Source organism: Cyprinodon tularosa, unplaced genomic scaffold (genome assembly GCF_016077235.1).
Source record: "Cyprinodon tularosa strain WSP-4 unplaced genomic scaffold, ASM1607723v1 ctg384, whole genome shotgun sequence".
In the NCBI taxonomy this organism is placed as follows: domain Eukaryota; kingdom Metazoa; phylum Chordata; class Actinopteri; order Cyprinodontiformes; family Cyprinodontidae; genus Cyprinodon; species Cyprinodon tularosa.
This window is the reverse complement of record NW_024039101.1, coordinates 328,957-338,783: the sequence shown is the minus strand read 5'-3', so window position 1 is coordinate 338,783 and position 9,827 is coordinate 328,957.

Below are 9,827 nucleotides of genomic sequence, written 5' to 3'. Positions count from 1 at the left end.
ACAAGCTAGTTAGCTTGAAAAGTAAATAAAGTTTCAGACGTGCTGCGTGATGATGTGTTCAGATTGGCTCAGTAAAACGGCAATTAGGTTATCATGATGCGTTCAAGTGTAACCTAAAGAAAAGGGAAATTGAGTTTTTGGTGAGAAAGATGAGTAATACAGTTGTATATTGCTCGAATTATTTTAGAATATATAACTAAACTACTGATGCCAACATTTATCAAAAATGATATTTAATTTAAAATACAATTATTTATTTGCTAAATATTTTCCTAATCACTAAAAACATGATGAAAAGTGACAGTAGACAATACATTAACCAACAAATGTGAAAATATATTCTAGTTAGTTTTATGTCATTTCGAAGTGGCCTATTACATTAGCCATGTTTATTGAAGGCTAGAAAAGTTTTTGTTTTGCTCACTTGTTAAGCAATAAAAGCAATACCAGTTCTGTTAAAAACATATTGTCGCATCGTCTTTCCACCAAATAACAGAAAAGTATCGATAGTGGTATCGATAAAGACTTGGATCGATAAGGAGTATCGATAAAGGTATCGATATCAATAAATATTAACGATCCCCATCCCTAAGCAGGTTCACCCTGAGCACATGTGACAGACGTAAAAGGGTCTGGAGAAGCCGTGGAGAACGTCATGCAGCCTGTAACATTGTTCAGCATGACCGGTTTGGTGGTGGGTCAGTGATTGTCTGGGGAGGCATATCCATGGAGGGACGCACAGACCTATACAGGCTAAACAACGGCACCCTGACTGCCATTAGGTGTCGGGATGAAATCCTTGCACCCATAAACACTAGTGGAAAGCTCTCACATAAACTAGTGAAAACATTTACCTCTTATATAACCTACTGAAAACCTCACACAAACACTAGTAAAAAGCTCTCACATAAACTAGTGAAAACATTTACCTCTTATATAACCTACTCAAAAGCTCTCATACAAAGTAGTGAGAACTGTTCATATAAACTGGTGAAAAGCTTTACCGTTCATATACACTACTAGAAAGCTTTCCCACACTACTAAAAAGCTTTTATATACACTACTAGAAAGCTTTCATACACTAGAAAGCTTTCCCACACTACTAGAAAGCTTTCATATACACTACTAGAAAGCGTTCATATACACTACTAAAAAGCTTTCATATACACTACTAAAAAGCTTTCATATACACTACTAGAAAGCTTTCATATACACTACTAAAAAGCTTTCATATACACTACTAAAAAGCTTTCATATACACTACTAGAAAGCTTTCATATACACTACTAAAAAGCTTTCATATACACTACTAAAAAGCTTTCATATACACTACTAAAAAGCTTTCATATACACTACTAGAAAGCTTTCATACACACTACTAGAAAGCTTTCCCACACTACTAGAACGCTTTCATATACACTACTAGAAAGCTTTCATAAACACTACTAGAAAGCTTTAATATACACTACTAGAAAACTTTCAAATACAGATCGATGGTTCAATTTCGAGTTTTGGCAGAGGCCTGGAATGTTGTTTATTTTGTGGCTTAATACTTGATTGTTCCAAATGGATTTAAGTATCACATAGGCTTTGCTGCACCTCAAATGGTAAAAACAGGCCTTGATCACAGTAGGACAATTGAGCACAGAGGTCAAGGTTGCAGTTACACTGCAGTAACCTAAACTTTGCACTTTATTTTACAAATTCAGCATTGTCCCTGACCCAATAATATGCCAGACTATATGCCTCATTCTGACAGCACCAGTGTTTAATATGAAACAGTCCACTTTTGGATGATAATGATTAAGCCCTGCAGTGATAGCTCCACTCTGAAATTGTCACTATTTAATTTCATATCAGACTTCATCAAAACAAGGAAAGGAACCCGGTCTTTGTCATTACCTAGGTTATTCAAATACAATGAAGGGTTCTGCACAATGTATAGGTTACGAGAAATCCGATATAAACTGGTACATCATATTGATGTGACGAATCCGGTGGCAGACTTTAAGATCAGAGCACAAGTACTGTAATAGCTCAGTTGGGTGAGTGTCAGACTGAAGATCTGATGGTCCGTGGTTTGGCATGGGGTTTTGGCAGAGGCCTATCGTGTATGTGGCCAAGCACTTTCTATTTCAAAGGGGACTACGTATCTCAAGGGCTTTGCTGCACCTCAAATGGTAAAAACAGAGCTTTTAACACACAAGGACAGTTGAGCACAAAGGTCAAGGTTTTCATTTACCCTGCAGTCAACTCAAATTTGCACTATATTTTACAAATACAGCTATGTCTTTGATCTATTAATATATCATTCCAACATTTGGGACAGCATCAGACTGAAGATGTGAAGGTCCCTGGTTCAATCTTGAGTTTTGGCAGAGGCCTGAAATGTTGTGTAGAATGTGGCTTAATACTTGATTATTCCAAATGGATTTAAGTATCTCATAGGCTTTGCTGCACCTCAAATGGTAAAAACAGGCCTTCATCACAGTAGGACAGTTGAGCATAAAGGTGAGACCCCTTGAAAGTCTGTACTCAACTCTGACCAAACCTCTCTTTTCTGCTGCTTTTATTATTGGACTTCAAAGGAATTACAGGACTGGTCAAACATTACCAGGAGGGGTCTGATGATATCTGGAGGGTTTAGAAGTTATCAGTCACCTACGGCTGCATAGCTGAATAATACCAGGCCCTGAGAGAAATATTTGCTCTCCTCATTTAGAACATTGGCCAAATGCATGTAACTTGAAATAAAATGATAAGATATAATTTTTTCTAACAACATCCACTGAGGACCAGGGATTACGAAGAAGGGAGATGTAGGTTGGTGGCTTGAAGGAGTTGAAATAATGAAATGCACCAACAAAACCACTAACCTTATCAGAGTCCTCCCTTCAGCAGGGTTCAGCAGCTTGAACAGAGCAGACTGCTCCTGTAAACAGTTGTTGGGTGTCCAACAGCTTGGAGCAAAGTCAGGATCTAGGTCCTGGAAGCCAAACTCAGGCTTAATCATTCGGGGGCTTGGCAGGAGGCAGAAGTCAAGGGGCAGAAACACAGTCGTTGTCCAGAAGCCAGAGAAATCCAATGAAGGCTAGGCAGGAGGGAAAATCCGTGAAGTGAAGACGTGGTTAAGAGCTTGGTCAGGTAAGATGAAGTGCTGGATACTGCTTGCTTGTTGGCTTACAATTATCTGGACCTGTCTGCCTGCCACAGGCTGACTTATAACTGCTAAAACACAGCTGAGAGACATGCTGCTGATTGCACCACAGAGCAGCAGGCAGCAGCTGGAGTTGGTTGCTCACAGGGAGGGCACAACAGGCAGACAGGCCAGAATCATAACATTATAATTGCAAGTTTTAGTTAATTCTTATCCTCTCCCCATTGAGAGTAATTAAAGTTCTTTAATTTCTAAGAATAACCAGCTTGGCTCTGATTCCCCCACTTAAAATTTCCTTGTCAGACTCTGTAGCTTTGAATGTTAGAGTATGAAAAAACTAAATTCCCATGTGGACCCTTGCATGTCCTATATGTCTTTAACCGTGGGCGTGTGTGCATGAAGCTATGTGTGTGGATCTATATGTGGGAAACTGGTCAGGAGCCATCCTGTGACTAGTGTTGGAAGATAAAGTGTGTCTTGGAGCAGTGATCCTCTCTAACATGCAAAACAGTTCAATGTCAGGACAAGTCCATCAGGTTACCCTCTGTTACAATGGCAGCTTTGAACCATAAGAATCTTGGGGCTCAGGTGTCCTCAAACCCCCTGAAGGATAAGTCTTTACCTGTGTCAACAGTAGTATCACATAGGGGCAGAAGAAAACAGAGCATCAAAGAAGGCGTTCCTCCCTTCAAGAGGAACACCTTATGTCTTATATAAATGTTCATCTGCTCAGAGCACAGGATTATGCTCTTATTTGTTTCTGTGTTCCCAAAACTCTGCAGTTCACAGTTCCTGAAAATGCTGAATACGACCCCATCTACTCTATACAAAGTGTCCAGCTATAGTCCATTGAAAATATTCTCCATAAAAAAGTGCTCTGATGTAGAATAAGAGAAGAAAAACAAAACAGAAAAAAACAAAAGCTTTTCAAAACATCCCCAGAACCAGTCAATAGTTTGTTGTCATACCTGGACCCCTGACCAGATCCAAAAATGTACAGGAATCATAATATACTCCCATATGTGTTATATTTAATAAACAATGGTATTAAGTGTGCAGTTCCATCTAATTTATTGATTGCAGCTGCAGGTGAAGTAAATTCTGGTGTTCTCATTGCTTGGTGCATAAAATGTATAGTTACCCATCCCCATCCTTATCATTAACTCATTAAGTCTTCATCAATATTGCTTATATTGAAACATGTCTGTTGGGATCCGGAGGCTTGCCCACCAGAGGGTGCCAAGGATCCCTTCCTGGGGATTTGTTTTTCTGTTGGTTTCTGGGTTCTGTCTGCCTTTCTCCTCTAGAGGGCGTTCTGGGTCTCCTGAAGCTGGAATTGACTTCACCAGCTGTTCCTCATCTGCTCATCAGGAGACCAGCATATAAGCAGCGGCAGGACTACACTCCAGTGCCAGAGTGTTAAGCCAGTTGGTTAGCAAAGCCTGAGCCAACCAGTCTAATTCTCTAACTCCCCTGAAACCAGAACCTGAACCTAATCAGTTTTTGTCTTCTCTGCTTCTTAGGAAGAGACCTGACTAAACCCTGGAACTCTGAAGAGTTTCTCTGCTGAAATCTGCCTGCCAGCTCTCAGGAGCTCATCTGAAGGATCTAACTGTCTGAACCTGCCTGCCTGCTCTCAAGAAGAGGATCGGAAGAAACTCTGGACCTGAACACTGACACTGCATGAAAAGTGGGATTTTCGTCAATATGCGGCACTGTAGATTGTCGTGGAACTTCAGGTTAGCGGCAGTTTACGACAATTTGCAGGCTTCGCCGAAAACTCCCGTAAATTGTCAGAAATTGACGTGGACTCTCTTAGGCAGTGTTCCCCCCATGCCTCCCCCCCATGGAATTCTAGGAGAGGCTTTAACATGTAAATGAACATGCTGTGAGCTATACAAATGCAAACCAGGGTTGCAGGGGGGGTTTTACCCCAAGTGACATCTTTCTGAGGAAGAAATTCTCTGATACAAAGAGATCAGGCTTAGTATAGCCTCTTACATTTTAGCTTGAATTGATTTATTTAATTAAAGTATAGAGACCAAAACAGACCTTTAGCTGACAGAGCAATACATTTAGAGCAGTAATTATAAAAAAAAAAATTGAATTTAAGATAAAAAATAAAATGTTGTCTGTCAATATGCTCAATTCACAATTACTTAAGTGGAAAAGTTTCAAGAAATGAGTCTGAGATGATTCACTTTATAACATGGCGCATTATCCTGTTGGAAGTAGCCATGAGAAGATTGGTACACTGTGGTCATAAGGTCCGGCCAGGTCAAGATCCGCAATTGCAATCGCACCAAACAGGAAAAAGAACATCAACAAATTCCGGTTCGTCAAATTAAAATATAGCAGCAACAGATCGGTGACTAGAAATTATAGCACAATTCTTATATATATATATAAAAAAAAAAAAAACTAACACCGTTTATTTAAATGATTGGATCCAAACTATTGGTTATTCACCAACGAGGAAGCAGATTTCTCATCTCCATCAAAATATTTATTTTATACCGAGGGACTTAAACTTTAATCAAATCCATTCAAAAGAAACTTCTTATTACAGGAATGAAAAGAGATGCTGAGTTTGGAAGTAGTGAACAAGTTCATTAAAAAAAAAGCAGTTTTGAATTATCCTTATCCCCGTTACAAAAATCTACAAAAATATATATATATATTTGGGCAGAAACTGAACATATGCTGGATGATGGTGGGATTTTTTTAATATGTCATATTAAATTAAGCGCTCACAGGGTTCATACAGGAATGAGTGACTCTAATTTAATGCTATTTTAATGCTATTTGAAATGATTTTAATGCCATCATCAAGAACCATGTACACAAGTTATTAGTGTACATGAAATATGAAGGAGCTGTAAGCACAGTTCCATGACTCCTGTATGTATGTAAACACACACACATACACACACACATATATACGTATATATATATCCTCTAGCTTTTTCTCCGCCTGCAGCGATATAATATATCTGACGAAATTGTTTTTATAAGCATTTCTTATTAAAGAATTATAAATACTTCGATAAACATATTTAAATAATTTTAGTGCCAATTAAGGCCTTGATAAAAAAAAAAAAAAAATGATTTTTTTAATTATTTTTATTGATCCGCGGACACCCTGGTTCATCTCGCGCATGCTCCCTACGATCTCCAAGAAACTCAGAGCGGAGCTCTGCAGCCACAGTGGAGGATGGATGCTTTGCTTTGTGCAGCGGTCTGGAGCTTCTGGATTTCGGGGTAAAACTCCTCTTGGACGCGATGGCGACTCTGCATCGAACAAGACGAACTCAAAGAAGAGATGCTAGCGGTAAATATATGTTCGATTACTGCCTGCTAAGCTAAAAGCGGCCTAGCCTGAGCTACGGCTAATAGCGGCTAATAGTAGCCTTGCAAGAACAAGCTTTATTAAAGTGTATTTTTTGTGATTCACAGGAAGCAGTACGCCGTCTTCACAACTCGGAGACTAATTGCAGGCGCTATGAACCGGAGCAAGGGTAAGATTTAAAGAATATGCTTTCATTCTGCGGTAAAAGGCAATGGATACGGATAGATACCGATCATAGCTCTACATTTTGTTTTCACAGACCTCCCATCTCGGCAAGTCCAGATTTGCACGATGTTGATAAAGACGACATTGTGTGTAAGTGACTTGTTTTAATGTTTTCTCCTTCTGATTTTTTATTTATACCACTCTCATTTAATTGTTTTCCAGCTGCCTGTAAGACGTATTTTCAGACGGTACGCAGGAGCTTCAGATATACGCTGCCAGCCACACGCTGCGTGCGGAGGCTATCTGCTCGGAGTCGGGCCAGAAGAAAGAGGGTAAAACTTTATTTGGTGACTATTTTTCAGGTGCATTGATAGAAGTGTTGTGTCCATACGCAGTGCGCTGATTCATTGTTTTTTTTTTCAGCTGCTGAAAGCGAGGCAGAGTGTGCTAGCAGATGAGGAAGTGGAACTCTGGAAGTCCGCCTTCCTCGGCGGTGTCTCTGGATGGATTGTACGGTCGCCGCCATTTCGTAGGCCGGATCTCACTGAACTCTGTGTTAAGCTGCAGTCCCGGTTAGAAGCGATGCCGAAGTACAGGGCCAAGCACAGTAGGCGTCTGCACATCGGACCTGCCTCGGAGGGAATGCTGCCAGTTACCTCCAACCCCGAGGAAGCAAACGGACCGTTCACGGAGTTTTAATTTTTAGAAACGCATGTGTTTGGATACGCGTTGTATATAGTTGTGTGTGTTTTAATAAAGCTCTTTCTTTGCATAAACAGCTTCCCGGCAAATCTTCATTTCCTGTATAAATTCATTCATGTCCTTGATGGTAGCATAATAATTGTGTAGTAGTGTAGGATAACATAAATACACACCATATGAATGAATAAATATATGAATGAATAAATATATATATATATATATGAATAAATATATATATGTAAATTTATATGTAAATATATATATATGCCAACCAATCACAAGCGACTTTACTTGTTTAAAAAGAAGTGGTTCCGTCCAATACTCAGTAAGAAAATTAAAGCCTGGCGTGGCCACGTGTGGTTTTGCTGCCAATCACGAGCGATTTCATTTGTTTGAGAATAGTGGTTTCAGCCAATACTGAGTAGGTTATTCAAGCCAGACTTGGCCAGCCACGCGGGTTTGCTGTATTCATATGCAAATTAGGGCCATTAGTACAGCTGATCGCTCTCCACATACGTCATGGTACGTTTTCGACAATTTGTGGAACGACAAACGCGGACAAGCACGGGTTGCAAATTGTCGGAAACTGACGAAAATCAGGCAGATCTGCGGGAGTTTACGGGGGTTTACGGGGACGAAAATCTCACTTTTCATGCAGTGTGATAAGTCTGTAGTCGAGCCCTGCCGTTGTTTAGCCCTCTGCCAACTACTAGCCTCTGGACCCTCGTGGTTCCCTCCCTCTGCTGCAAGCCTGAATCATGACACAGGTACAGACCTGCTCAATTCCTCTGACAAGATCAACCGCATCCTGGCTAACCAAACTGTCCCTCTCCACAGAGAACCCTGTGTGACCAGTCCCGGATCTGTTTCCCAGCATCTGTACATTAACATTGTCTTTGTTTTAATAAACAGTCAAACTTTTCATCTGACTCCGTATGTGTTCTGCATATGGGTTAGGAACCTAATCCCATCATGACAGAACACTCTGGCCAACAAACTAACCCAGCTGTCCAACTCAGGAGGATGATCGAAGAACAAGGAGCTCAAAACCAAGGCCACGACTCCATCCTCCGTGAGTTCAACACACACTCAGAACGAACTAATCAAACTCTACAGAAATTAGCTGGCAATCTCAGAGATGCTACTCCCAGATCGGAGCCAACTCAACTTCCGGTTCCGGAGCCAGACCCGCCTCAAAGGTCAGAAACTGTTCCGTCATTTCCTGAATTCCGTCCCTCACTTCCTGAAAGGTTTTCTGGCACATCTAGTAAGTGTAACAGATTTTGGTTTCAATGTCAATTGTTTTTTGAACTCTCTCCATCCAGTTTTTCTGATGAGGAAAAAATAGCTTTTATTTTTTTCATGATTAACCGGAGAGGCCCTGGAATGGGCAAAAACCAGTTATCCCTCTGAATCCAGTCTGTCTTGTACATTTGAACATTTTTAAAAGAATTCTCTCACGCCTTCACAGATAAATCTACAAAGTCTCGAGGTCTGTTTGACATGAAACAAGGGGATAAAACTGTAACTGATTTCTCAAACGACTTCCGGGTCAAAGCCGATGCTTCCGGATGGAATGAATTCATGCTTAAAGAAGTTTACTTGAACTCCTTAAATAAAGAGATTAAAGACGAACTGGCCAAATTCGATGAACCTGCAACCCTGGATGAGCTCATGTTTGTCTATCCATCAGGATTTTAGACTTCGAGCCAGAACCAGATCTAAAGTTAAGAGCCATGTTTTTTCTGTACCTGCCCCAGTAACGAAGAGTGCTTCTGTTCTACCTGTGTCACCTGAAACCGACTCCAGACCTAGGAGTTGTAACCAGCCTGCTTCTGTTCCTGCTTCTTTGACTGATGGCGTCTCTCCCTCCACAGCATCCTCTGAAAACAAATCTATGCAGCCCGGTCACATCAGACTCACATCCGAGAAGAGTAAAAAGAGAGTTGGGGGAAACCTTGGTTTTTACTCTGGAAGATCCGTTAATCCAGTTTCAGCCAGCCCAGCCAAGACAAAAAACGTTCTGCTTCCTGCTCAGACCTCCACCTCCCACCTGCACCAGGTCAGTCTTTCCCATCACATCCATGATCATCATTTAGCACCATCCGTCAGAAAGCTTAAAATAGGACCACAGTCAAAACCCCAAACAGTAAGAGCTCCACATATCCAAGAGTTAGACTTCTGGAACTTTTTCTATGGGGATAGAGAGCATCTCTTCCCCTTCATGCCACCTCATTCATCTCCCTACCAACCAGTTAGTTTAGCGCCTGAACCCACTAGCACACCGGTTACCCTTTTGCCTGAATCAGTCAGCGAACCAATTAGCCCTGCTCCCAAGACCCCCCGGCGTAAGAGACGGTGTCGCCGTCAACCAGCTCTGAACCGTCTAGAGACCCCTGAACCAGCTCTGAGCCGTCTAGAGACCCCTGAGCCAGTTCTGAGCCGTCTAAAGAC